General features: G+C 43.3%; 1 long non-coding RNA gene across 4 annotated transcripts in view; it reads left to right on the top strand.

The window, feature by feature from the left end:
• Positions 1-25,669, top strand: part of LOC132598235 (uncharacterized) — a 93,375-nt gene extending 67,706 nt beyond the window's left edge. Inside the window, exons 2-5 of one of the 4 annotated variants that reach the window (XR_009566220.1) lie at positions 7,930-8,944; positions 18,725-18,788; positions 19,532-22,248; positions 24,285-25,669. This is a non-coding gene — a long non-coding RNA (uncharacterized lncRNA). Of the gene's footprint in view, positions 1-7,695; positions 7,816-7,929; positions 8,945-18,724; positions 18,789-19,531 lie in introns of all 4 variants that reach the window. The other 3 variants (XR_009566221.1, XR_009566219.1, XR_009566218.1) reach the window with 3 other exon arrangements.
• Positions 25,670-26,099: the final 430 nt, after the last annotated feature.

The following is a 26,099-nucleotide window of genomic DNA, read 5'->3' as shown; positions in this document are numbered from 1 at the left end:
TGCATTACCATGTTGGATGTTTCCCAATGTCACATACAACCTTCTTTTTAAGTCTTTCTTCTTAAAAACTCAAACGATGTTCTGATAGATTATCTTACATGTCTTTTACTTTCCCCTTGGAGGAAAGAGTAACAGTGATATTACATGTAAATAACATCCTACCTCAACTGATAACTTTGTGATCATCTCTCTTCCACGTTCCCTTTCTGTTAAAGTCATCTTGCAAAATGATTTTTGCTAAAAGAGGCCACTAAAATTTGTCAAGTGATCCAATGGATACACTTTTGAATCCCAACCACAAGCCAGGCCATGGAGGTAATATGGCCCGTGGACACTGCAGCACGAAGTCATTCACGGGCATGTCGTGGACTGGGGAATGGCCCAAGGAGGGCACTGGAGTGAAACCCCACTGTCACTGCTTTGCGGTCAGTGTGAAAGGCTCAGAGTACAAACCCAAGAGGCACAGACAATCTAGGTGGGTGAGTGTCCAATGACGTGCATGCTCTCTCTAAGCGATCAGGTAGATGAGGATTCTAGGATCTTTATAAGAAAATCTGATACAGAAAAATCCCTCATCCTCCAATTCCACAGATAGAAGCACTGGTTAAGAATCCCTAGATCACAGCATCTGCACCACAAAATACAACCAAAACTTAGATTTCTGTCATCAGAGGTTGGATTTCTGAGAATTACAGCTCGACTAAATGACTTACTATCTCTATAATTTCTGATAATTTACTTAACCTCCCCAAATTGGTTTCCCCATAGAATTGCTGTAAGGATTAAATGAGATGGTGCTTATGACACGCCCGCCCGGGGTAAGAGCTTACTGAGTATTGGTCCTGCAGATGCTGCTGATAATAACAATGGTAGTTTCACATCTACTACGGAAACAAAAGGATCTGCATACCAGGGCCCAGAAGCTGAAAAGTGCAGAGTGACAATAGGCTATTTACAGCTTGTCACAAACAAGCCAGAAGCACTCGGTGCTTTGCCGGGCAGAGAGTTAAATTATGAAACTGGGCCGGGAGCCAGAAGGTGAGGATGCAGGTAGAGGAGGAGTAGAGGGCAGATCTGGGCAAGGGAAGCACCATCCAAGCTGGAGTTAGCGGCGGCAGCAGAGCTCCTTGAAAAGGACGGCATCCTTGCTGGCAGATAATAGCTCTGCTCTCCACCTGGTCCCCTAGAACTTGTCACCAATGCACAAGTTCCAGGCCTCGAGTCTGCCTGGTGGTCGGTGGGGCTCAGGTCCTCCCCCTTCACCATTTGGGCCAATGTGGAGAGATGGAACTTTACTGAGGGTGGGGCTTCAGCTGGTAGAGGCCAAGGGGACTGGTGATGCCTTCCACCCAGGTTCTAAGACGATACAAATACATACACTAAAGGTGATTAAACGATTCTAAGTGTTTCCGTAGCTCCCATGTTGAGGGTCTACCAGGTTGCTCATGGCTGTCGGGTCTCTGTATAACCCTCCTCAAGAACAGACCTCCCAGTCGATAGAATCTGTGTACCAGAGCAAACGGGAGACAGGCAGCAGAGGAGGTGCGTTAACCCACTCGCCTCTGGTCCTGCAAGCTGCCCTCCCCAGAGCTGGGGCTGACCAAGGTCATGGCGGGCTCATCTTCTTAACTTTCCCATGGTGATTCTTTTCCTGAAAGCTTGAATTTTTAATTTTACTAAGCTAATGATAAGAAAAACAGTTGTACAGAAGCCAAAAAAATAAAGTTAAGAGGATGGTAAATATTTAAATGTAAGTCAGATTTAGATATTTTTAACCGAGTAATATGCTAGCAAAACATTTCTTGTTGTTCTTTAATTAAGCAAAGATGCAGAAAGGCCATAAAATACTGTATCTTGCAGTCTGCTTTTACTTGGATAAACAAAAAGCTCTTCTTTGCCAAGTCTCCTGAGTCAAGAAGTAGAAGTGTCATGTCAATGAAGTTAACTGTTAAGAACAAAGTATTTTAACTTCAAATTGTCATTCAGGAAAGAATTTTGAGGACTCCTTTAAAAAGAATTGGCAGTTGTCATTTAATATATGATGTGATCTAAAAGCATATTATTTTTTAATGTTACCTAGGAGATTTCATCGGCTTCATGACATTCTTAATCTTTGGTATAATTGTCTAAATTGATAGAACATCTTTTATTAAATGGATAGAGGCACATCCTGCCCTTTCATAAGTCAAGTAAACAGGTGTGATTATTCAGGGCTCTGAGTTCTCACATCCTTTGTCTCGCTTTTTTTTCCCCCCAGCCCTCCTAAAACTCTCTGATAATGAGAAAAGTGACATTGTCTTAAAGCATAAGAAGCACCAAAATTATTTTCTCCCTGACCTTTGTCGTTTCTAGAACAAGTAGTTTCTGTTAGCAAAAGAGTTCAAGCTTTTACTTAGGAAGGATCCCTGGCGTCGTGCCACAAGAGAAACATTTATTGTTCCTGATAAGGAAAGTGATGAAGCCCTCATCTTCTCTCAGAAGACCATTCAGCCAAAATAAAATTGAAGAGTATTTTACGAACTACTGAGGAAAAATTTTGAAGGAAGACAAGGGAAAACATTCCATAGCTTACATTTTCTGCAGGTACTCACGGAGTTTTAGGACGTGGACTGTGCCTCTGGAATCAAATGAGATACATTTCCAGGATAATTCTCGGCAGCCTTTAGATAGCAGCGGCACATTTAAACTGCTAAACTTTAATGTGGTAAAAGTAAGTCCTGTAAAGAGAATCTTGGGGAGGATGGCAACAGAAAAATTACATGAAATTCACATAATATGTTGCCTACACTTGAACCTCTGCAACTGGCTGTTTCTTGGATTGAGGAGTTCAGATTCAGTTTTCATCTCCTTCTGAACCTACATCTGTGTCTTTTCATCGAAAGTGTTACCAGCACTCGTTCAGAAAGGCAGTGCCTGTGCAATAGCTCAACGGCCGGTGGTCAGCTTCTTCTTTTTTTTTTCTGTTTTTCAAAACAAACCAGTGTGATCTATGTATCCTTGTAGGTTGCAGAGTCCACGAGAGCAAAATGACATAGTTGTCGTTAATTCTTAAAGAACTCTGGATTAAACGGCTGCAAAGGCAGAGTTATCACAAAAACCTCTTCACTGGTACCGAAAAAGTGTGGGTTGCTTTTGCACTGTTTTCCACTCCGCTGGCGGTACAGTGTGTAGTCAGGGGAAAGGCACCAAGTGTATTAGAGACACATAAAAGGAAGCGTGCATTTACAAATAATAAGATTCATTAAGGAAAATAATAGAAGAGGCAGTAATACTCATTAACTCCAGAATTCATAACTTGAGATTTCTCATTCACAATAAGCTTTGTGGTATGCCACAGTTTTTAATAGTCTAGCAGCTTTTTTTAATCCTTTCCTTAAAAGATGATTGGCTTTGAATGTTAGAATATGCAAACACACATAAAAGACAGCCTTCCCTGACCATTTCTTTGTGTTTGGGTATATATTTCTGTATGGCATAATATTTCCACTTGCACTGGCTTCCTGGCATGAAAATGTTTATTGCGCTCATTAGCTAAGAGGGTATCGGCAGTGGTCCAATGAACACAGATCTGCCTTCTGATTTCAGCCATTAAATTGCAATGGGGATTCACGGGCCTAACATTGTGGGTGTGAGAATAATAAAATGGAACTCCATCTTTTAGCCCAGTTACCATGGATGCAGTTAAAGGTCAGAGTGCCAGCTGCTAACTAGTTGCCTTTTGAGCTGTGTTTCCCCTCCTGCTCTGTGTTTTCAAGCACTTCCGTCCCTCTAGGTCTGTCCTGGAATACCTTCACCTACTTTGGTGACACACTAGCCTCTCCCCTAAGACAGCAGGCTCCCTCTTTTCAAGACAATGTTCGCATGGGTCTTGTCTTTTATTTATGTTTTATAGATAGGGAACAGAATCAGAAGGTAGAGGCCATAATAAAAATACAAACCGCTGTTGCTTCAGCTTCCTGAATTCCTGGCTCATTTTCTGCACATCGCTGTACATGCCCAGCCAAAAAAAAAAAGTATAGTAAATTCCCATCTCCGTTAAAACTGGTAATGGGTTCAGGCACTGATGCATTCACAACATGAAACATCAACTTCTTCATTCGGCCCAAAGTCCTAGGAGTTAATTCCCTGTACTGCATGAGGTGTCAGGGTAATTACGGCAGATCAGCCCTATTTCTCCGTACGCTGCCCAGCGTCACGAGCCCCCCTGTTTACGGATGCACCAGCACAGCATCACAGTGCTTTCATTCAGCCGAGGTTTTTAATCGAAAGGGTTTGGACAATGTCAGATTTTCAAACAGAAGAAGTGGGGTGGGGGGAATTAAAAGTAGCCAAGCAAAATAAAGTGCATGGGAAGAAAGCCGAAAGCTCTACAAAATATTTCCTGATGTCAACACTTCATTTCGATAGATTTAAAACCTCCTATTCCTTTCCAAAAGAAGGTACTCTGAGCCTTTCCCTGGGTAACCTAACTACATGATCACATTTTGAAATATTTGGAGAACGCGTAGCTTAAAAAAAAATCACTTTGGGAAAGTTTATTATTTTTTGTTCTATTTAGATATAAGTCCTAACTATGTGTAGCTATATAAGCCAGAATACAGAGAAACTTACCAAAAAAAAAAAAAAATGTTGTGCCCCTCTGTTTTAAACATACATTTATATAACTTGTCATTTCATAAAAATAAATTAAGTATTATATGAGCCAAATGTTTCAATTCCACACAAGAGTGGTTTCTGGGACTCTTGGCAGAACGCTGCTATATTCATTTTTATTTCAAACACAATGTGAAGTCTTTAATTTTAATATACTTTGTAACTATAATGGTTATAAGGCATATACTGTATTAATTCATCCTCATCCTTTTCTGGTCCTGGGCAGATTTCATTGAGGAACAGAAAGAAGCATCTATTTCATGTATCTTACATACTTTAAAATACTGTGGGAGAGTGGGTGGGATGCAGACCAAGGAGAAAGAAAATTTGGAGCTGGGCCCTCGGGACTCAACGCCCTAAATGCTGACACTGGCTTTGGGCTCGGGCATCTTAACCTTCCACATCTCTGGTCCCCAAGTTCAAGTGATGGACGGGTGGAAAGTCGAGGGGCGCCACTCGGGGTGCTTCCCCAGCTCCTGAGTCCCGACGCACCTCCTTGGGGAGCCGCCTCTCAGCCTCTCTTTAGTCTGAAACAGAAGAGCGTCGTTGGTCGGCCGATGGGAGCCTCTCTGTAGCAGCCCCATGTGATGGCAGTGTGTCCAAGACCCCTTTATTCCCTGGAACTCTGCTAGCCAACAATCAGAGAATCAGCAGGGAGAGAACACCAGGAGAATCCAGCCCCGGTTAATCGGAGATACCCTGCCAGAGAAAGGTGGGGCTGATTCCCACGAAGAGGGAACAGAGTGACAGGGACAGATACATATGTAAATCTATTAATCCCCAGTGATAGCCCTGAGGCTTCAGAGTGACCTCCATAGCAGAGTGGTATTTCTTCATTAAAAGGGCTGGTGGAGGGGGCGGAAGAGAGAAGTCATTTTCCTAAGCCGTGTGGCAGTATTCTTGGGGACACCAGAATAACATGTTTCCAGCGATCACGGAGACTTCAGCCCGACTCTTCCTCGGCCACACTTCTAATCAGAGAATTTCTTCCTGTGCCTTGTTTACTGTTGATATTTTCTGGCTGATTGGAGAGGAATGACATTTTGACAATTTACTGTAGCAGTAAGCACTGTACAAACAAAAGGTGCTGATGAAAACGGGAACCCATTATTATGTAAATGACAGCTGAGTAACACAGAATCCATCTCCCAGTCACCATCATTGAGACCAGTTTTACTCAATGATAATAATTTTCATGATTGCAGACTTCAGAGTGATCAGAAATATGCTTTAGCTGTTGCATTTATCTACTGCTGGTACTTGACCCTTAATTAAATTCTGAAACTTTTTTATATAATAAAGTAAAATACAGCTGACACTTCTGTTCAAACAAAGAGGATCCAACACAGAGCTACCAAATAAGATAAAGGTATTTCAGACTTACCTCGCTGTATTTATAGTAAACATGGATGGTACAGTGTATTTTGAAAGAGAGCTTAAAGTTTAAAATGCAGATGTGTGTTATCAAGCAATTTCAGTTCTGTGCTTCAGCGCTGCTCCTCTTAAATGGTGCTAAATATCTTGGACACGTCATAATAAAAAAAGAAATCTGTTTAAAAGACATGTAAATGTGCTCTGAAAATAAGTTCTGTGGACTCTTTAAATCTTCCGTCTTAATATCTAGACTATTCAAAGCGAGCCTTCAAAATGATGCCACTTATTAAGATACACACAGCTTGGTAAGCTGGCATTGAGTTTTGTAAAGGAATATTTTCTTCATACTTTCATGCTTGTCTTAAAAGGAGAAAGCCAAGGCAAATCTTAAGACAGCATTTTGGCTTTAATGAAAAATTGATTGGTTAAAACAGATGTCAACGTGAAAATACAAAGAAGTCAGGCATTATGTGGGTATCAGCTGTATTTTAAGGATGCCTGACGGTAGAATACACTTTGGCTAATGTGTTCTTATTCTCTTGATATCTTTCTAATGCCCCAGAGCATTTATTTATCTTGGAGTTTCCAGAGTCTCAGGGTAAGAAAAAAGATCTTCGTTTTGAATATGCTAATAAGTAAAAGTCAGCTTGAAGGGGGCAATTGTATAAGCCCGTTTTTAATATTTCCTTAGATATAACGCTTTCTAACCAGGTGGCTTGTGGAGCCAATGAGCTAAGAAGGTAATTACGTAAGTGGGTTTCACAAAGAGTAGAAAGATGATTGTACCACATTAAATAACAATTGTGTCCTTAATGATGTGTTGGGCTATAATGCAAACATCCCTCCACCATCACTGGCAGGATCTCCACTGTACCTTTCTAACGACTCCCATGCCTTCCATCCCCCTGCCTCAACTCAGGGCTTTCAAGGCCTGTGTAAACACCGAGTGAACTGGTATATTTTTTTAGACTGCAGGGCCTGCAGCTGCGTGGTCATTGATAAATTGGCTATGAATTGCTGAAATACTTCATATGAATATAAACACTGTTGCAGCTTTGTAGCTGGGGAAATAAAGGAAGAAAGAAATGTGTTTGAGTTGAGAGAGAAGACTACAGTTCAGAGCACAACCTTCTAGAGGTTTCCTTCTTGGTAGAGTGTAAAGGCCCTGTTTACACGAAAACCAGCATGATGGGTCCGATAAGTGTGAGGGGGGTGGGAATGCAGAGGAAAAATTCGTTATTAAAGAGGGATGTTTTAAAGAAACTGAATCAAGTGTGGTTTCGCGTTTAGGTATCTGTCTTGTAAAGCAGGAAATACTATTACAGCGTATTAGATTTTATTCCTTTAGAATATATGGTATTCTCAGCATCTGTATCCACTCCACTTTGTGTAGAGATACCATAATAAACATACCCAATATCTGAGTTAGGAGTCACATGAGATGCTACCTAACCCTAAAAGAAGAATTTTCACAGTGATGTAAACTTGAGAGAGAGAAAAAAAAATGAATAGGATAATTAGCGCATGGCTATACATTTTCTTGACTGGTCTTAGATGCTATAATAATGACTATAGCCCCTAATAGTATCTCTGTGTAGACATGCATGCTGAATCCTTAGATGATGATGTAATTCCTAATGTTAAAATTAATACATTTGTTTTTTAAAGATTTAATACCAATGAAATGGACAAAATGCAATCAACAGTTCAAATACGGAGAAAAGACTTGGCACTAAGTTCTAACTCTTTGATTAGCAAGTTACCCATTTCAGAGAATGGAAAACTAAGGTACCTAAAATCAAAAAACTCCTCTGAAACTTCACTGTAAGTTAAACATATGGTGGAAATTGAAATGAGCAAATCTCTCACCTCTTATCTTTTCTGTCTGTTTGTTTGTTTTAGTCAAGGAATGAAGACATAGGGACAAGTATAGATTACTGATACGGAGACGTGTGTGCCACAGGGAAACCATGATCCAAGCTCGTGTTGAAACATACTGTGTTATTGTTCTTAGACTGAACTTTGGAAATAAGTACCACAAATTCGAATTCTGTCGTCATGGATGAAGCACCTGTGATGTGCCAATCATGGAGCTTTGCAGATATAAGAACACCATCCCTGAGCATAAGAAGGAAGAGGAAGAGACATCACTGCTGGGTCCTCTGCCTTGTTTGATGCTTCCTTCCTGTTCACAATTGTCCATGAGATAGGTATCAGATCCCCCAGGAGGTTGCCTAACTCTCTGCTTTCTCAGAGCCTGGATTGAACCCCGGTCTGATGGACTCCAAAGCAAGACTTGTTTACAGCCTGAGATGATCCAGGGACGAGAGGGAACAGTCAAGGCTCAAATCCAGATGCCTCAGCCACGTGCAGCAGGCGCTGGAGAAGAAGCTATGCAAGGGACGATAACAGAAGCCACCTCTCATCCCAGATATTCTTGTAAAACCAAGTATGAGCTTGGTTTGCTATACGAGCAGCTCCTACTGGACTCTAAGGAGTCTAATTATTCAGCAAGGATTTTGCCCTGAACTCTAGAGAGTTAAGTATTTTGTGTCCATCTTACAGATGAGAGACATAAAATGCATAAAGTAAAATATTTCTCCGAAGCTGTGATGAATGAATTATAGAGCTGGACATGGGAGAAAAGCCAGAGACGCTTCCAGTGGTGGTAGAGGGTATCAGCCTTCCCTTGTCACCATATCTGATTCCAAAATAGGCTTCCTAACTTTGTAACATTCTCAGGTGGGAGAAGTCAAGTGTGATACACAGCACACAAACTGCCTCAAAATACCTTGGGCACACTTTTTTTTAAAGGGGAACTCCACTTGAGTAATAGTCAATTATTTAGAGCCTTTTAGGTGTCAGGCACTGTTCCAAGTATCTGATGTATATCAACTTCTCAAAACAACCCTATAAGGTAGGTATTGTTGTTTTTATCCCCATTTTATGGATGAGGAAACTGAGCCATGAAGACTAGGTAAGTTGCTCGATGCCATGCAGCTGGAGAGTAGAGCCAGGATTTGAACCCAGAATGGGCTTCCTGAGCTTGGACCATTGAACTGCTCTGGACCATCCTGCAAAAGCAATGGTGGTTGGTCAGAGTGACCCATCCCAGACTATGGGCAGCAAGAAGGTTAGAAACGTTGATTAAAACCCTATTGTGAATGGACTCAGCTAGTTATTCCTTTTAATACATGCTTTGTATTTGGATGCTTCCATTTTCTCATGGCGCATATAAGAATTCAAATTAAGGTCCGCAAAATTTGCCTCCTACCCTCAGACCAAAATACAGTTACATACAGACTTAGTTCCAGTGACATCTATGCCTATATATATTATATTTAATGTTTCTGTATTGTAGCTAAATTCATAGTGTAACTTTTCGATGCCAACGGGCCAATTCATATGAAAGATACTTGCCAAAAAATTTATTCTTGAAGCACTTCAGGAAGGGACGTAAAAGGAATAATAAAATGTCAGCGGATGATATATAATTATTTAGGGTGAAGCTATCAACTATAGTACTGGCTGAAAACCTTTGAGAAAGGAAAGTTCTCCGTGTCTAGGTGATTTCTGAATTTCTCTTACAATGCTGCTCTGTTATCTCACTCAATGTTGGGAGATGGCCCAGGGTCCCCTGCAGTTTGCAGAGCATGTGACAACCTTCTTTCTCCTTCGCCACCAAGGAGGAACCACAGTCCTGACCTCTTTCCCACCTGGCCCATCTCATGGATGCACTATGGAGAACCCCCCTTTGCCTTCAGGAGCTGAAGGTCTCCAGCTCCAGCGCACACTGGCCCTTAGGGCGATGCTCGGGACCTTCCAAACTGGAGCACAGTGTTTGCTCACACGTGACTGGGGTAAAGGTTTGTGATGTGTGCTTATGGCTTTTAATACAAACTAACTGAGCCAGCCCTGTGAACCCAATACTGCACTCTCTGCCCATCCCTGGAGCGAGCGTGGAGACCCCTGTGTTCTTTCTAGCTTGAGAGACCCTGGCTGGCTCCGAGGCCCCCCTGAGGCTTACGTGAAGATGCACGTCCTCAAAAGGCTCCCAGGAACCCTGAGCTGCATCAGAGGCGCTTTGCTTTCTCACACGATGATGTTCTCTATTTGGGTTCCCAAGAAGCAGACACAGGGATGGAACGTAGGCTGCAAGAGGGTTAGTGGGGACATGTATAGGGACCAATGCCCAGCGTGGGAGGAAGGAAGGGAATAGAGCGGAACTGGACAGAGGGAGATGCCAGGCTGCGGTGTCGACAATGTCCCAGCAACCTCGGGGGACTCCGGGGCTAGAATGGCCCTTCATATTTGTTTCAGAATGGAGCAAAGGGGTCAGGCCTTTAAAACCCCACATCGACTGGTCACTGACACGGGGTAACCCAGCATGACCTTGTGCAAAGAGCTCTCTCAAGTCGAGGAGGCGTTCAGGAGAGGCTGAGAGATGAGAGCAGTCTGCTCCCACCGCACCCACTCCGGGAATGCAAGAGTGGGAAGCACTGCGGACGTCCACTGTCCCCTCCCCATCTTCTCTGAAACCTAGACTCCTGTGCTGTGGATACTACTAAGTGCTGAGCAAATGAATCCCGAGTAATAGCAAGTCTCAGAGCAGGACAGGAGCTTAGAGGCACCCGGGTTCGTGTCCTTTCAGGGTAAGAACCACCCCTACAAGGCTCCAGACAGCAGGTCACCCGGTTTCTATTTGGATCCTTTCCAGACAAGGACCTCATTGCTGGGAAGTTCTAGACATGGAGCCCAATCTTCTAGGTAGAAATTGCTCTTGGATAATACCAATGGCGTTGACACGTTGTTAGCAGTGTAGTGGAAAGCAGGAAAGAGTAGTATGTCCGTGCAAATTCGTTTGGACCAAGGACTAAAGTAATGGCGTAGCTATTTATTTGTTTTCGTTAACTTACTCTGCAAGCTCTTCTCCATGGAGTAGTCAGAGGGATCTTCCTTTTATTTAATTATAGTCGATATACAATATTATACAAGTTACAGGTGTACAGTAGAGTGATCACAGTTTTCGGGAAGGTCAAATTAGGACTCTTCTAAGCTCAACGCCCTCCACTTGGGATGTGGCCCATCGGCCTCGTCCCAGCTGACAAGCCCCTCAGTTCTGATCACGGTTCAGCCGTCACCTCCTACCCAGCGTGCTCTCCTCAGCAGCTTTGCCCTTTTCACTGTTGGGCAGACACTCTTACCTCATTGTGCTTCAGGCCTCTGTACTTGCGGGGACACCTGTCCTGTATGCTCACCCCCCAGGCTTGTTAAGTCTCCATTCAAATGCCAGTTTTTCAGGGAGTCTTCCGGACACCCCATCTCAGAAGAGCTTCTCACCCTTGCCAGATGCTCTCTGTCTCTCTTCAGCCAGGAATCATTCTCGGTAAGGAGTGTGTGTGTGTGTTAGTGTCTGTAAAGTTTTGGTCACTGCTATATCTCTAAGTTCCTAGAACAGTTCCTGGCCTAGAGGAGCATTAAACAAACATTTGTTGAGAGGTTGTAAATGAAGGGATCAGTGAGCAAATAGAATCATGCTGAAAAGTTATGGATAACGGAGTTTGTAAGTTACCGACATTTTCAAGGAGGTCTCAGAGTAGGTCTTAGTTAAAAGAAAATCATCCAATAAATGTAACTAAAAATGTTTATTCTATGATCAAGGAGGAGAGAATTTATATCTCAGTTCTTTTACAGGCACCATATTGTAAATCCCTGTATCGTTTATCCCCCCAAAGCCCCTACCATGGGAGCATGGTGCCGTGAATGGGTGAGACGCCCACTAAATGTTTGTTGAACTGAATTAATTTAGCATACCAACACACCTCGACATTAAACAAAGCCTCCGGTCACCTGACGCTGTCATGAATAGAGAAGGTTGGCCTGTTTCAAGTATCATTATGTTTTTTCTTGATCATCTTTAATACTATTAGACTAGCACACCAATTTTCCCCAATATGCGTGTAGATGTGGTATTAGGAAAAAACATGAAATATTGCATTGCTATTTAAGAGAATTCACCCACTTTCATAGGAATGAAAGGCCCATTCAGTGGAACTCAGAAAGACTAGCCCGTGAACAGCACGTATGGGGTGGGCTCTGCACTCAGCCCCGCCGTGGGCAGAGGTGCTGCCTTAATGGTCCAGAGGGATGCCCGGGACACACACAGCTTCTGGCGGGACCTTGGGTGGCCCTTTGGCTGAGTTCCTTTATTTTCGTTTGGTAAACCAGCCACTCTGTCTCCTTATGAAAAATTGGTTCCGCGTGTCTTGAGGCAAGTAAACGACGGTCCACAACTCTCCCTTCGAGCAAACCCACGTCTCCAGGAATGCCGGGAGAAGTGAGTCCTCTAGCAAGGCTCAGCACCCCTTCCATCGCAACTTTGGGACATGTCAACACGGGGATCAGCTGGTCAACAATACACAGTGGTCCATCTCAGTAGAGGTGACTAACCTGGACAATCACACTGATATTAGAAGCATCCCACCCGCATTCCAACACGAGCCAAATCTCACCAGGTCAAGGCCAAATCGCCCATCACAGACGCCACGGGGGAAAGCAAGAGAATGAGGGAAACAGAGGGGCAAGAAGAGCCGAATAGACCAGAGGCCCAGGGGCCACACAGGAGGCAGCAGTGGGCCCTGTGTGTCCTGTCTCTTTGCAAAGTCATGAACCATGCTAAGGAGACACTTTACTTTTTTCATTATCTCTCAGTTTTTCTCACAATGAAAATAGCCCATGCTTTTCAAAAACAATTTAAGCGAGACACTCATGCCTGTAAAAGTTGAATGAAACCACTTGTAATCCTACCACAGGCAGATCGGCACTTGTTAATCTTTTGATGTGAACACTGTGAATACCTTTTTCTCTATAGAATGTAGTTCATATCTACTAATAACTCACTGTTACCCATCTAAGAATTCTGCAGCTCTGCAGTGTGCCCGAAAGAGGAGTAATCGCTGTACTCGGTATTTCTGTATGTTCTCTGGTCCCTTCATCCGACGAATATTTTTTTAAGTGCCTACTGTGTTCCAAGAAATAGTCTCCAGGCTCCTGATGCAAAATGAAATGTTCTTGTTTTCACGTGGGTCAAAGTGAGAAAAGAAAGTAATTACAGTTCCGTGAATTATAATTCAGTGAGTAGGTGCATCTTAGCCGGAGACTGAGACGTTCCAAACACATGATAAATGAACTCAGTATTGATGAGTAGGAGGCAGTTAATAGGGCAGAAGTGAGGGGGAGGGGGCCAGGAGTTGAGAATAGACATTGTGCATTTGAGGAACAGCCAGGAGGTCAGCAGAGCTGGCGCCCAGGAGCGGACACATAAGGCAGAGGCTGGGTGATGCTCGTCGGAGGGTTCAGCCAGAGCTGACATTTATTAAGGCTACTCCGAGAACAGTGTAAAGTGTGGAGGCAGGAGAGTAGACCAGTGGACGGCAGGGAAGGCTGACCTGAGCCCAGGTGATGAGAAGCTCTTGAAGGACCCGGAACAGAAGGAAGCAGCTGGGCTCATGGGGGAAAGGAGGAGGCAACGGGGTGGGGACTGGAGAAGGGTCCACATCGAGGTCAAGGCGGTGGGTGGAGTACAGTGGGCAGGGGCCAGCTTTCTGGGGAAAAGGACTAATAAGGGTTAAGGTGCCTGGGCACCAGCTCAGTGGAGAACCCGACAGCAAACCCAGGAAGGGGAGCTGGACCTTAGTCACAGGAACTAAATTCTACAGCAGGAATCTTTGCAAAAGTTGGGGGTTGGTGGCTATACAGGTGTTTGGGGCAAAATCCAAGACACACTGGACACCGGGAGCCTGTGCAAGACTATTCTCCCTCCTTGAGCCCCGCTCCAAACGGCCGCCTTCAGAAGAATCACTGCACACACGCTGTTCCCTGACGTGTGCTGTATTTCACTCCTCATCTTTCACCTAAATCCATCAAAGGAACAAAGATTTCTTGTGTGTGTGTGCGCGCGCGTGTGTGTGTGTGTGCGTGTGTGTGCGCGCGTGTGTGTGCGTGTGCGTGTGTGTGCGTGCGTGTGTGTGTGCGCGTGTGTGCGTGTGTGTGTGCGCGCGTGTGTGTGTGTGTGTGCGCGCGTGTGTGCGTGTGCGCGTGTGCGTGTGCGCGCGTGTGCGTGTGCGCGTGTGTGTGTGTGCGCGCGTGCGTGTGCGTGCGTGTGTGTGTGTGTGTGCGCATGTGTGTGTGTGAAAGCTACTTTCTCCTTTCCTTATCACTGCCAATTCTTACCTAGATTTCATAGGAAACTTTTTTTTTTTTCTGTTCTAACTCTTTGTTTCACTTATATTCCTTACAGGGGTCTTACTCCTTTTTCCTCGAGAGAGACTTACTGTGATGTCTATATAACGGAGGGCTGGAGTAGGAGAGGATGTTTAGAAGAAAAAGTAGAAATGTTGCAATTAGAAATTTGCAACAGAAGCTACACACGCACACAAATCTCCGTCTACAACCTCATCTTTTAAAATTAAACCGATATTTCCTCAAGCTTTAGCATTTTCGATCAAACCTTTAAAAGGATTTCTTAGTGAATTTCATCACCTTATGACTTTTCTACTTGGTTTAATTTACCAGCAGAGCAACCGTCCTGATATTTGGCTCATTGCGGTTATGTAGCTCTCAGCCATGCAGGTGCAGGGGATTAAACAGACTTTTTTATAGGTTAGATCGTGAACATAAACACCACGTGTAATACATTTCTTTTGGAAAGTGTATACTGAGTTCCCAAGCAACACACTTCACATTGGAATGTAGAAGTTACCTGCACATAATTTGAAGTTTCCTGAATAGACGCAGATATTGATGTATGCAAATATGTCTAGATAGAACTCTGGATGCATGATATAATTGTGTTGTAGCCAAGAGAATGTTCCACAGCACAGGGAAAATCAGCACGTTCGTGAATTATCCATATGTGTAACATCAGTTGCGAAGATCTATTCATTAGTTGAAGAAAAGCTTACCCTCAATCAGAAAACAAAAAATTCCCTGTAAACACTGTTTGATGCTTTTAGATTCCGGGAATGCACAGCAACCTCGATGGAAGTCCAAAAACTTGTGAATTCCAAACACATTTTCATTCGCTGCTGGTACTTGTCAACGGTGGAATAGCTTTAAGTTAAACCAAATCTTACGAACAAAAATCAGAAGAAAACATAATTAATCAAATCACAGCCTTGCTCTTCCCTATCACAGATTAATCTTGAGGCAATAATATTACAAGCAGGAATTTAGAAAAACATGTCCCCGAAATAGACTATAAAAGATTGATGCCCTATGAGATGTTAACGGTTATTCCGTTGAAGGAGAAATCCGTTGGGTAGGATTGGCGTGCTGAGTTAATCACAGTCAAACCAGCCTTCTTTTTTTCTAGAACTTGGAGGCTTTCCTATGCTGACAGGTGTTGTGAATTTCTAAGGAGGGACATTATTCTCTCAAACTGATCTGTGCCTCAGGAACTTGAAGTGGCAGGGAGTGAGGTCTCAGGATGGGAAGACTTGTCAAAATGGATGAAAGTCCTGACTGGTCCAAACTGCACTTCAGGCCTGAAATTGACCTCAGGATATCCAGGTGCCCAGGGCTGCTTCATCACAGCTTTGTCACAAAAGCAAGTCTGAGAAATAAGGGATAGAGCAAGCAGTCACTATATTCACTGCTTTCAAACAAATTTAAGGGAAAGGAGAAAAAAATAAGGAAAGTTCTGCAGAGTTGCCTTTTTTTTTTTTTTTTTTTTTTTTTTTTTGCGGTACACGGGCCTCTCACTGTTGTGGCCTCTTCAATTGAGGAGCACAGGCTCCGGACACGCAGGCTCAGCAGCTATGGCTCACGGGCCCAGCCGCTCCGCGGCATATGGGATCCTCCCGGACCGGGACACAAACCCGTGTCCCTTGCATCAGAAAGCAGACTCCCAACCACTGCGCCACCAGGGAAGCCCAGGGTTGCCCTTTTTTAAGAAGCATGGTGTTCTAGGAGGGGGTGGGTGGGAACGTGGGAGAGGGGAAGAAGGGGTCTCTACGGCACCAGAGGTCACCGAGGGGCCAGAGTGTCGAGTCACCTCCACCCAGCCTGTCTAGTCTCTGCAAACGGGCAGCAAGCATGAACAGTCTTGAGTTCACGGACGTCTTGGGGGGATGGGCCAACTTAACCGCAAGGTCGAAATCCCCTGAGACATTCAGAGTAAACCGCCACTGGGATTGGTCTTTGCCTGTGAAGCTGAACCCTTATCGCTCCACAATGAGGGTGCTTTACGTTGGGAATCAATATTTAATTCATTGATGCTAAGCCTGAAAACTGAACGTACTGTCAGAGTTGGCAAGGGGACGCGAAATTTATGTTTTAATTAGTTGGCCATTTCATCAAAAGGTAGACACGATGTCTGTGGTTTTGAACTTTGAAATAAACCCTATGTGAGGGGAAAAATTGCCAGGCACATAGAGCCCATTCATGTGCATGTTTATGGTTTCTCTACCTGCGAAAAGGAGAGAGTTTGTGAAGGTGTATTATAGGGGAGTTTACACAGCTTTCTTGTACATCAACTTAAGCCAGTGCATACTTCACTCAGCAGAACATGAACTTGCGGTGTGGCTACTTAAATTGTTGGAGGTGGGAATTTTTTGCACGGAGGTGTTTCTAAATTGTTCAATAAAGATACCACACACGTGGGAAAGAAAGCTTCCGGGGAAATTGGGTAGGGCTCCTTTTTTGAAAGTATGTGAACTCAAGTACTATGAATTAAACTTGAACAGACACTGCGTGTTGGAAAGGAAATTGGAAGCTGTTGCTAAGGATGCCACACAAGCAGAACGGTTTGCCAGTGCTTTTCGGTAACAATTCAGTGAAATCAATGAGATTATTCACATAACCCAAGCCTTGACTTTGCTGATACCAAAGCGTTGGTTCTCCTCGGTCAAACCCTTGGGGTAGTCAGTGCCCAGGAAACAGCCCTGTCTAAACTGGTCACACGCCCAGACTACAAGACAACAACCCTCAGGACAGATGTTCCAGGGAGAGTGGAAGGTCATTAATGGCTTCACCCCCATCCTTGGAGACCGAAAGCCTATACTCATGATGCACTCTGCTCTAAGAGGGCTAGGAAACCAGTATCTTTCATAGTAATGACTTCCAGTTTACAGCCTTCGTTTGTTATATTTCCTCAGTAGCTGTTGTGTTGAGATTAACTGCATAAATGGTCTGCAGCTGTCTGTTATGAATTAAGGGAGTTTAATCAAAGTATTTCTAATGTACAGCATAATGATAATACATGGGGGAAGTACTATTTAAGAGATAATGATGGCTTCAGAAGATCACTGTTGTAATGTTTAGTGCATATGCCTTCAGCATTGAATTTGTTGTTGTTCTGAATATGCTTAATGGATCACTGAAAGGCTGCCTAATGCGGGATTGTTTGATGGGGCTGACAGAGCTGGAATTAGCCCATTGCTGTTTACTGCATACAGCCATTAAGATTAATTGCTGCCAGATAATTTTGACTGTTTTTATCTTCTGGAAAAAGTGTCACTAATGGGTTTATAAATTGGTTCCCTATTACTAATAGTAAGGCCAGTGTAAGAGGATAGAATGTCAGCTAATTCTGAAGATAAAGGTAAAAAAGTATAAAGTACTCTATGGCTTGCTAGTTTTCAGGGATACTATTATCTAATAACAGACACGCTGATATATGATGCTCATTAATGCGATTTCTTGAGCTTTGGGTTGAACCTGATAGATGCTAATAAAGTCTTGTTTGATGTCCCATTAAAAAAACTCAATCTGTTTTCTACATTAAGGCCCAGTGTTGTTTATCACATCTCTGATGACTAAAAACCAAATTCCAATCTGTTCCCAGACCAAGCTTTTTGGAGTATCTTTATACCTATTTTTGTTTTTATGTATGTGAAACGTATAGAGAAAAACTAAAGAAGAATTAACAAAGTTCATGAATTTGCAGTCATGATAAACGGTGTGTAAGTTATTGGCAAAGTTCACAATTTGGGCTCTCTTAGATCATGTCTAGGCAAGCTTCTAGAAATGGTGTATTGCCCTTCTAACTATTGTTTAGGGGTTGTTTGCAATTGAATACAATTTTGAACATATATTTTAGCTTAGTAGTGATTTTAAAAAAAAACTTCACATACCTAAATCTTAACAGATTACAGGATTAAAAAGTTCTAAGTATATTTCTCTAACTGAAGTTAAATGGATATAATTTTTTAAAGTGACGTGATTCTAGTAGGTTATCTATGAAGCAGTCACAGTCATCTCCGTGAACTAACCAACCCAGCTTCCCACACTGGTTTGCAGAAGTTAACATGTTCTGAGTTTTGCCAGTTTACTGCAATTTATAACAAAATTCCTTGTGCATTGAGTTTCAAATAGGTTCGTTATTTCTGAGTGCTGAAACTCAGTGGAAAAAATATGAACCAGACAGATAGACAGTGAATGTTTAACCGTGGGGAGAAACGAGTCATTCATGAGTGATGAAGTTCTTCTTCAAGAAAGGATGGTGAAAATTATGAGGTGCTTCTTTTGTGGAGTCAAAAACATATTTATGTCTTTCAACTACTATTTTTTTATATTACACTTAAAAGTTTTACATTTAAAAATACCTGAACTCTTGTAGTGTATATAAGGTAACATATGACAGTTTATTTTTCTTCCTTTTTTTTTGTTTGTTTGTTTGATGGTGTTGTTTGATGAGAACGGGAAAACACCCCACAGATCCTGCATACTATTCTCTGTGGAATGAAGGTATGAAGGTCAATGTAAGTAAGTTTTAAGAAAGCCATTCTGCTGTCTTTTACCACCTTGCTCTAAAGTGAGGTGAGGTCAGATGCTGAATTGGGCAAATGCTTTTTCTCTTAGATAGCTTTAATATTTAACTTAGATTCAATATTTCACATAAAGCAATATGTACACTGGCCCCGCCCAAAAAAAAAGCCATGTGGGTGGAGTTTGCAAGGTGCTGGCATTCTCCCCACCCAGCTGCTGGCTCTCGGGGCGCTGGGTCGTGGGAGCAGATGAGTGCAGGGTAGGACCTGTCCCCCTCCTGTTTGCGATGCAAGCCCTTGCTCAGGGGGCCACGCTGAGACAGCTAAGTGTCCAGATTCCATCGGGGCATTTTCGAGCACAAAGAGCTCCTTGTCAACTTTTAGTTGTACCTGCTCACCTATCCAGCCTAAATATAAAGACCTGTTTCCACGGGAAGAAAACCCTCGTTTCATTGTCTAGCTCGGTTTGCCACCTGGATGGGCCCCCGCCCCCTCCTGAAGCGGGGAGAATGGCTGAGCCGCCTTCCTGGCATCTTTGCGGTCCTCACAACAGTGGGATGTCGCCGGGCATCACGTGGTCACAGATTCCGAAAAAGACCTGTATTTAAGCCCCCTCCCCTCTTCCTGTCTCCTTCAGACCCGGAATTCCTGGGCTTGGGCCACCTTTTCAGAAACAACCATAACAGCAAACTCCCCCCATCCCACCCCGTAAATGTGAATATGTTCTCACCTCTTAGATGCTTTACATCTGTTGGTTTGAAAAACGGAGACCGGCTGTGCTCAGCCGAGAAACCAAGAGGAAACCTAATATTTCAAGACTGTGTCTCTTCCCGAGCAAGGAAAATGCAGACCGACCAGTCTCAGTTGGAGGAACGGAGGGAAAACAGTGACAGGAGGGAGGAAGTCGCCTGAAATGATGTGCACGGTTTGGGGTTCGGGATGGGAGATGGCGCACGGGGGCTTTACGCCATCTCACGATTGGAAACATGGTGCTCGGATTCAGCTCCAAGCACATCCCAGAGCTTTAAACTCCGTCTGTGTGTTCATTCAACTTGGCAACAAAATGCAAAGTGGCAGCAGCAGGTACTTTAGGACTCTTCACAGTGTGGAGATTTCACACGGATCCTGAAACCGTAGGCACACAATTACTGCTGCCGGGAAGGAGCTGCATTTGCAGGATCCCCTTGACATCTGCCTCATTTCAATAATTTCCAGCCATTGAACCTCTGTCTGAATGAGCATTAGGAAACAGAGGCAGCCTTGCTTACTAATTTGAGTCTCTCTCTCCAGTTTGAATGTGATGCTTGTGAAAGCACTCGTTGACGGTTTTGATGTCTGCAGCTTTCCCTCCATATGACCAGACACGTTCGCACAGTCTCCATGTACATCAAGGTAGGGAAGGGGAGCCTGGTGGTGGCTACCTTTACCTCCCGTCAGCAGTACCATCAGCTGAGCTGTGCGGACATTTCTCTGTTAAGAACTGAGCTGTGACCTGCAGAGGCCGTCGAAGACCTTCCCAGGCGAGGTCATGCCCTTCAGTCATTACATCCTGGATTTGAAACTGAGACCTACCCGTTTGCCCCATGCAAAGAACAAGTGCTCTGACATCGATTTGCCCTAAGACGTGATGAGCTGCTCTAACTTGACCCGTGGGGGGGAGTGGAATACCTCACCTGTGGGTGAGATCCACCTTGGTATCCATCAGCTTTGATGAGGACAAGTCTTGAGAGACAAGCCAATGGGAGTGGTTCAGATACATCTGCGACATGAGGACTCTTAACACCTGTTTGTGCAGCCTCTCCTCCCCCCAAACTCTGTCCTTTGCCTCCAGTCAATGTTCTTGGTCCATTCGGAAGAATCGTGAATATTCTTAGTCATCCTAAATTACTAATATATATTCACTAATGTCAGAGATCTGTACAGGTGATTCCCGAGCTTATTACAGGAACACGTTCCCGCATTGCTACTGGGCATATTCTCCATGTCTCCTTTTCCAGATTACTGACTCAATTTAAGATTACATCCTCTGCTCCTTTGCTGGTATTGCATTTGCCCTGTAAAACTCATTCCCTTCACATCACAGGACGTCTAGACACACGGGGGGCGTTCCGAGACTGGGCGTGAGATGTGTTTGATGCTGTTTCTTTAACGTGATCCACTCTTTCTTTGATCTGCGAAGCTCCCCACCATCCTGTCATGGTTATGGGGATCCCGGGATTGAGCATCCAAGGCTGCTTAAGTATTAATTGTCTCGCGTCAGATGATTTTTCTCTCGGCCACATTCAGCCTGCTGCCTCTGCAGTATGGCGTGCAGTGCCTCACTGCATCACTGAGGAAAGAAACGGTAAATTAAGTAGATTTTCAAATTGCCCATTGAACTCACATCATTAAATAATTCTATAAGAAATTCATAAGCGGAGACAAGTAGAAAGATTAAAATGCTACAAATTATATGTGGGGCGTAGCGGGGAGTGTATACCTTTTTTGTCCTTTGTTCCGGCCACAAAGCACCCACAGCTAGGCATGGTTCTGCCCACGGCTTAACAATGAGTACCTTTAAGGAAGCGTGACCCCTGAGTGCCCCCAAAAGGGAGATTATTGTAACAGCATTTTGCTCATCTCTAGGAACTGGTTTACCACACCTTGCATCGCTCAGGTTACACTTGCCCCAGAGAGGCATTAAGTTTCTATCTTTCCCTCTTCCTTCCTCCCCCCTGGTTTTTCTGCACCTCACTTCCCATCCTACCAGCAGCAAGGAAGTGGGGAAGGAACAGCGCTTCTCTTGCATATAAGGTACTTTCATCTCCTTCACCCCACAATGCCAGAAACGTCCTAGCCAGCCGGGGTCATTGGTGTTTTTCTCTGCCATTCTTCTTTGTCATTCCATCCTACCTCTTTGATGGCTGTTGAGTCTAATCACCCTCATTTTCTCTGTTTCTACCTGGCGTGTACACCTCATGAAACCAAAGGCAGTTCTATTTTCAAACCACTGGCCCTCAGCACACAAAATGGCACCTGGCCCACAAGTAGTGCTCTGGCATCTAAGGCTGTGTAACTAACCACTCCAAAATGTAGTTGCGTAAAGCAAGAACCATTCTCATTATCTCTCATGGGGTCTGTGGGTCAGGAACCAGGGAGGGGCTAGTTCCTGACCCACAGTCTCAACGGTTCTGCCTCAGGGTCTCCCATGCAGTTGCAGGAGACATAGCAACTGGGGACTTTCTGAGCATCTTTTTCTCTTCCATAGGCTCAGAGCCTCTCAGTTTGGTCTCTCTCCATCTGGTTAGTTGTGCTTCCTTACAGCGTGGCTGTCTCAGGATAGAAGGCTACTTTCGTCACAACTAAGGGCTCCAAGACCGAGTATTCCTGCTGCAAGGCAGACGTTATGAAGACTTTTTGGACCCAGGAGTGGGAGTCACACAACATCATTGCCACTGAATTCTCTTAGTTACAAGTGAGTCCCGAGTTTATCCAGATTCTAGGAGAAGAGAATTAGATTCTACTCCCTACTGGGAATGTTCTAGAAGAGCATTGGTTTCCAGAGGTAATGCTGTGTCCATCTTTAGAAAGTAGAATCTGCCACAAGGAATGTCCAAGCATTGTTTCTAAAAGAAGTAAATAAATGTAAAAGAAGTAAATAAATATTTTCTGAATGATTTCTCTGTCTCTCCTACTAAAGATTTCCTCTAACTTCAATTTTCAAAGAGCTCTGTTTTTGTTCCAATATTTCACAATCTCCACTAGCAACTGCATTCTGTCCTGTTTCTGAATGGTGCTCTGTCTTCTACCAAGTCTGCTCTTTTATAGATTATCTTCCCGAAACATTGGTTCTCAATTTTTACTTCAGTCCGTGTGCTTTCTCCATCTGACTTCTCTATATTGTGACCCACCAGAAAGATTTTGTTGAGCTTAGACTTCTGTTATTTGTCTTGGGATGAGTCTAGAAAATCCAATACACCCCCCTTACCTCAGCAGTTATATCCCAACCCACTCCCATCCTAATGAAAATCACTTAAATATTTTATGAATTTCCTCTTTGTTCATACTTTTCAGATTTCTGTTCTCATGTTTAACCTCTCTCAAGGCATTCAATTTGTTGTCTCTATTCATGTCTCTATAAACTAACTAGACACAATCAATTCAAATTTAGCATGACTGCACTCAACTATTTTCTACATAAATTTATCTTCTTTACCCACTTCTCAAAGAAGGCTGCTGTAAGAACCATTCAATTCCTTGTACACCTTGTTCATAACAGTATTCTTCCCAATAGCTAAAAAATGAAAGTGTCCATTGATGAATAAATAAACTAAATGTGGTATGTACACACAATGGAATATTATGCAGCCTTAAAAAGGAAGGAAATTCTGGCACCTGCCACAACATGGATGAACCTTAAGGACATTATGCTGAGTGAAATAAGCCAGACACAAAAAGACAAACTGTGTATGATTCCACATGCATGAAATTCCTAAAGTAGTCAAACGCATAGAGACCAAAAGTAGACTAGTGGTTGCCAGGGGCTAGTATAGTGGGAAATAGGGAGTTATTATTTCATGGGTACAGAGTTTCAGTTTCGCAAGATGAAATGTTCTGGAGATGGGTGGTGGTGATGTCTGCACAACAGTGTGAATGTACTTAACACTGTGAACTGTACACGTCAAAATAGTTGTTAGAAAATTTTATGTTGTATGTAATCTAACACAACTTTTTTTTTTAATTGTTTAATTACTTTACATTTTCCTGGTCAAGTTTTGTAAGCCATATCTTTATCTCAGCTTTGCTTCTGGGAGGACCCACGAAGACCCCTCAAACCATTTTGTTAAAAATCACACATTGTGGAAGCAAAACCCATTTGTGTAATAAAACTGTTCTCTGAAACCATGATGGGTGATCTTTAGCACCTATAGATAAGGATGTGGACGCAAGTGGTTATCTTAGTAGTAATCTACGAAGAAGTGGTAGGATTGTGGGAAAGTGAGAAAAGTTAATAGAGGATGCACTTGTGAGCAGGAGAATGCCAGAGGTGTCTGAGCTCAGATCTGCTGGGGATCTCCGAATACACCTCAGAATTGTCCCTTCTTATCTCTCTAGCCCTTCATGATGCTGCTAATACCTGGAGCGTGTCATGCCCCCCATTTGCTTTTCTGCACTTCTGACCCTTACATCGTCATTTCCTTTATTAAACACCCTCTATTTGAAATACCTAGAAAGGGACAAACTCAGTGCCAGCCCCTTCTCCACACACGAGCTGATCTGATATCATCCACACACTGAACCCATGACAGCATCCATCTCTCTCCAGACATCATACAAGGTGAAAAAATTATTTACTTCATCTGCTGTATTTAGTTAATCTGCTGTGATTGAGATTTTATTTTACCCCTAAAGAATCCAAAAGATTGTTTAAAAAAAGTTGGCCTAAAATGTATACTGTACTTCATTTAATCATTTCTCTCCATTTATTTATTGTTTGTTTGCTTTTAGCAGCATGTGCGATAGACTGTTGGTTCACTGGACACGTCGGTACTTCCTAATGTATCATATCCTGTCCATGGCCGAGTCTAGACTGTAAGAGAGACAGACTTCTAAAGAATTATCTCTGCTTCCACTTCTCTTTGAAACAAACTGAAGTGTTCTGTTCCAGGTAACTCCACACTCTCTTGGACCCAGGGTGCGTTCGTCTTACGACAAATCACTGGTAGGCAAGAGCCAACCCAAGTCCCGCCAGCACATTTAAGGCTTGTCTCACACTGACTCACATTCCACTGGCCAGTGCAAGTCACGTTGCCACGCCCAACATGAAGGGGGCTAAAAAGCATTTTGCCGACAAAGGGAGGGGAAAGAGAGTGCTGAAAGCTAACTCTCCAACTTTACCATGGATCAGAATTGCCTGGAGAATTTGTTAAACCTGATTGTAAGGCCCCAGCGCCAGAATTTCTGATTTGGTAGGTATGGGGCCTAATGATGTGCTTTTCTAACAAATTCCTGGTGGTGCCGATGGTGCTGACGCTGCCCATCCAGAGAGGACACTGAAAACCATTGATCTAAATTCTCACCATTGGCCTCCAGAGATGCCATGCAACATCTAAGTGGGGAACAGGAGAGTGTGAAGTGCAAGAGGAATGAAAACCCCAAATGATGACGTCTTAAGATAGTCTTTGTGAAAAACATGCAAAAGGATCTCGGTTTAATTAGCCTAAAGAAAGGCAGCTAACAGAGAAATTAATGACAGTCTTCAAGTCTGCAATGGGAGAGGAGCAGCTGTTTTTCAGTGGACGGGAAGAGGATGAGAATGCACCAGGAGAGATTCAAGGAAGCCGTGAGCAAAGCCAGCCCGTCTGCAAGGCTGTAGACGTGACGGGTACACTAAGGACTCTGAGAGAAGCAGAATTAGATCATTTAAAGCATGAATCATTTCCGCTCTATAATTATTTGACTTTTGTCCTTTCACTGGAGCAAAATGAGAATTGTCTCTGAGGGTCACTTTTGGCTCCATAATTCTGTGATGAGGATAAGAGAAACAATAAGGAAGAGGTAGAGACCAGAGGAAAGAACACCTTCTGCATTTGTAAGTGCATTCCAAGATGCCAGCAATTGTTTTTTAGAAAAGCAAACATTTCTTAATTTTGTTGTCACCCCTAACATGTGATGAACCTCATCCCATTGGGAAGGTGTCCCCTTTGGGGGTTGACTGAAAAAAGAATGATAACACAAGCCAGAGGACCTGACTCTGAGTCTAGATTCTACCATGTTTTTTTTGTTTTTGTTGTTGAATGGTTAATTACTTTAATCTTTCTGAGTTTCTTGTCTGTCAATGAGGATAATAATTTCAACAACACTAGGGTGTTGGAAGGATCCAAAGAGCTAATAAATGAGAGATTGCTTTGCAAATTGTAAAGTGCGATTGGAATAGTGGGTTTGTGGTGATATGAGGTGGGGCAGCGGGGGTGGGAGGGGTGCTGTCCATCACAGGTTGCTGTGCTTCTCCAACCGGAATTTCAAGCGTTAGTAGGGGGACGGTTTGTCTTGCATACCTCAGGTGACGAAGGTTCAGTTAATTGGGTTCTCGGTTAAGGCATATTATGAACATCACTTGTCACAAAGGCCCTTCTCTTGTCTTATTTTATGATTTCCCTTTAACCTCATTTTCAATCCTGTCCTCTCTCCCCAACCCCTTATTTGACATATATATCTATCTATAGATAGATAGATATAGATATAGATATATCTTTATTATACATAAATCTTTGAAACAGTATTTTTATTTATGTGTGTAAGATAGTGTGGTTTAGATCTTGCTCT

This window comes from Globicephala melas, chromosome 12, assembly GCF_963455315.2.
Source record: "Globicephala melas chromosome 12, mGloMel1.2, whole genome shotgun sequence".
NCBI lineage: Eukaryota > Metazoa > Chordata > Mammalia > Artiodactyla > Delphinidae > Globicephala > Globicephala melas.
Note: the sequence above shows the minus strand (reverse complement) of the source record. Positions and strands in the feature narration are given on the sequence as shown.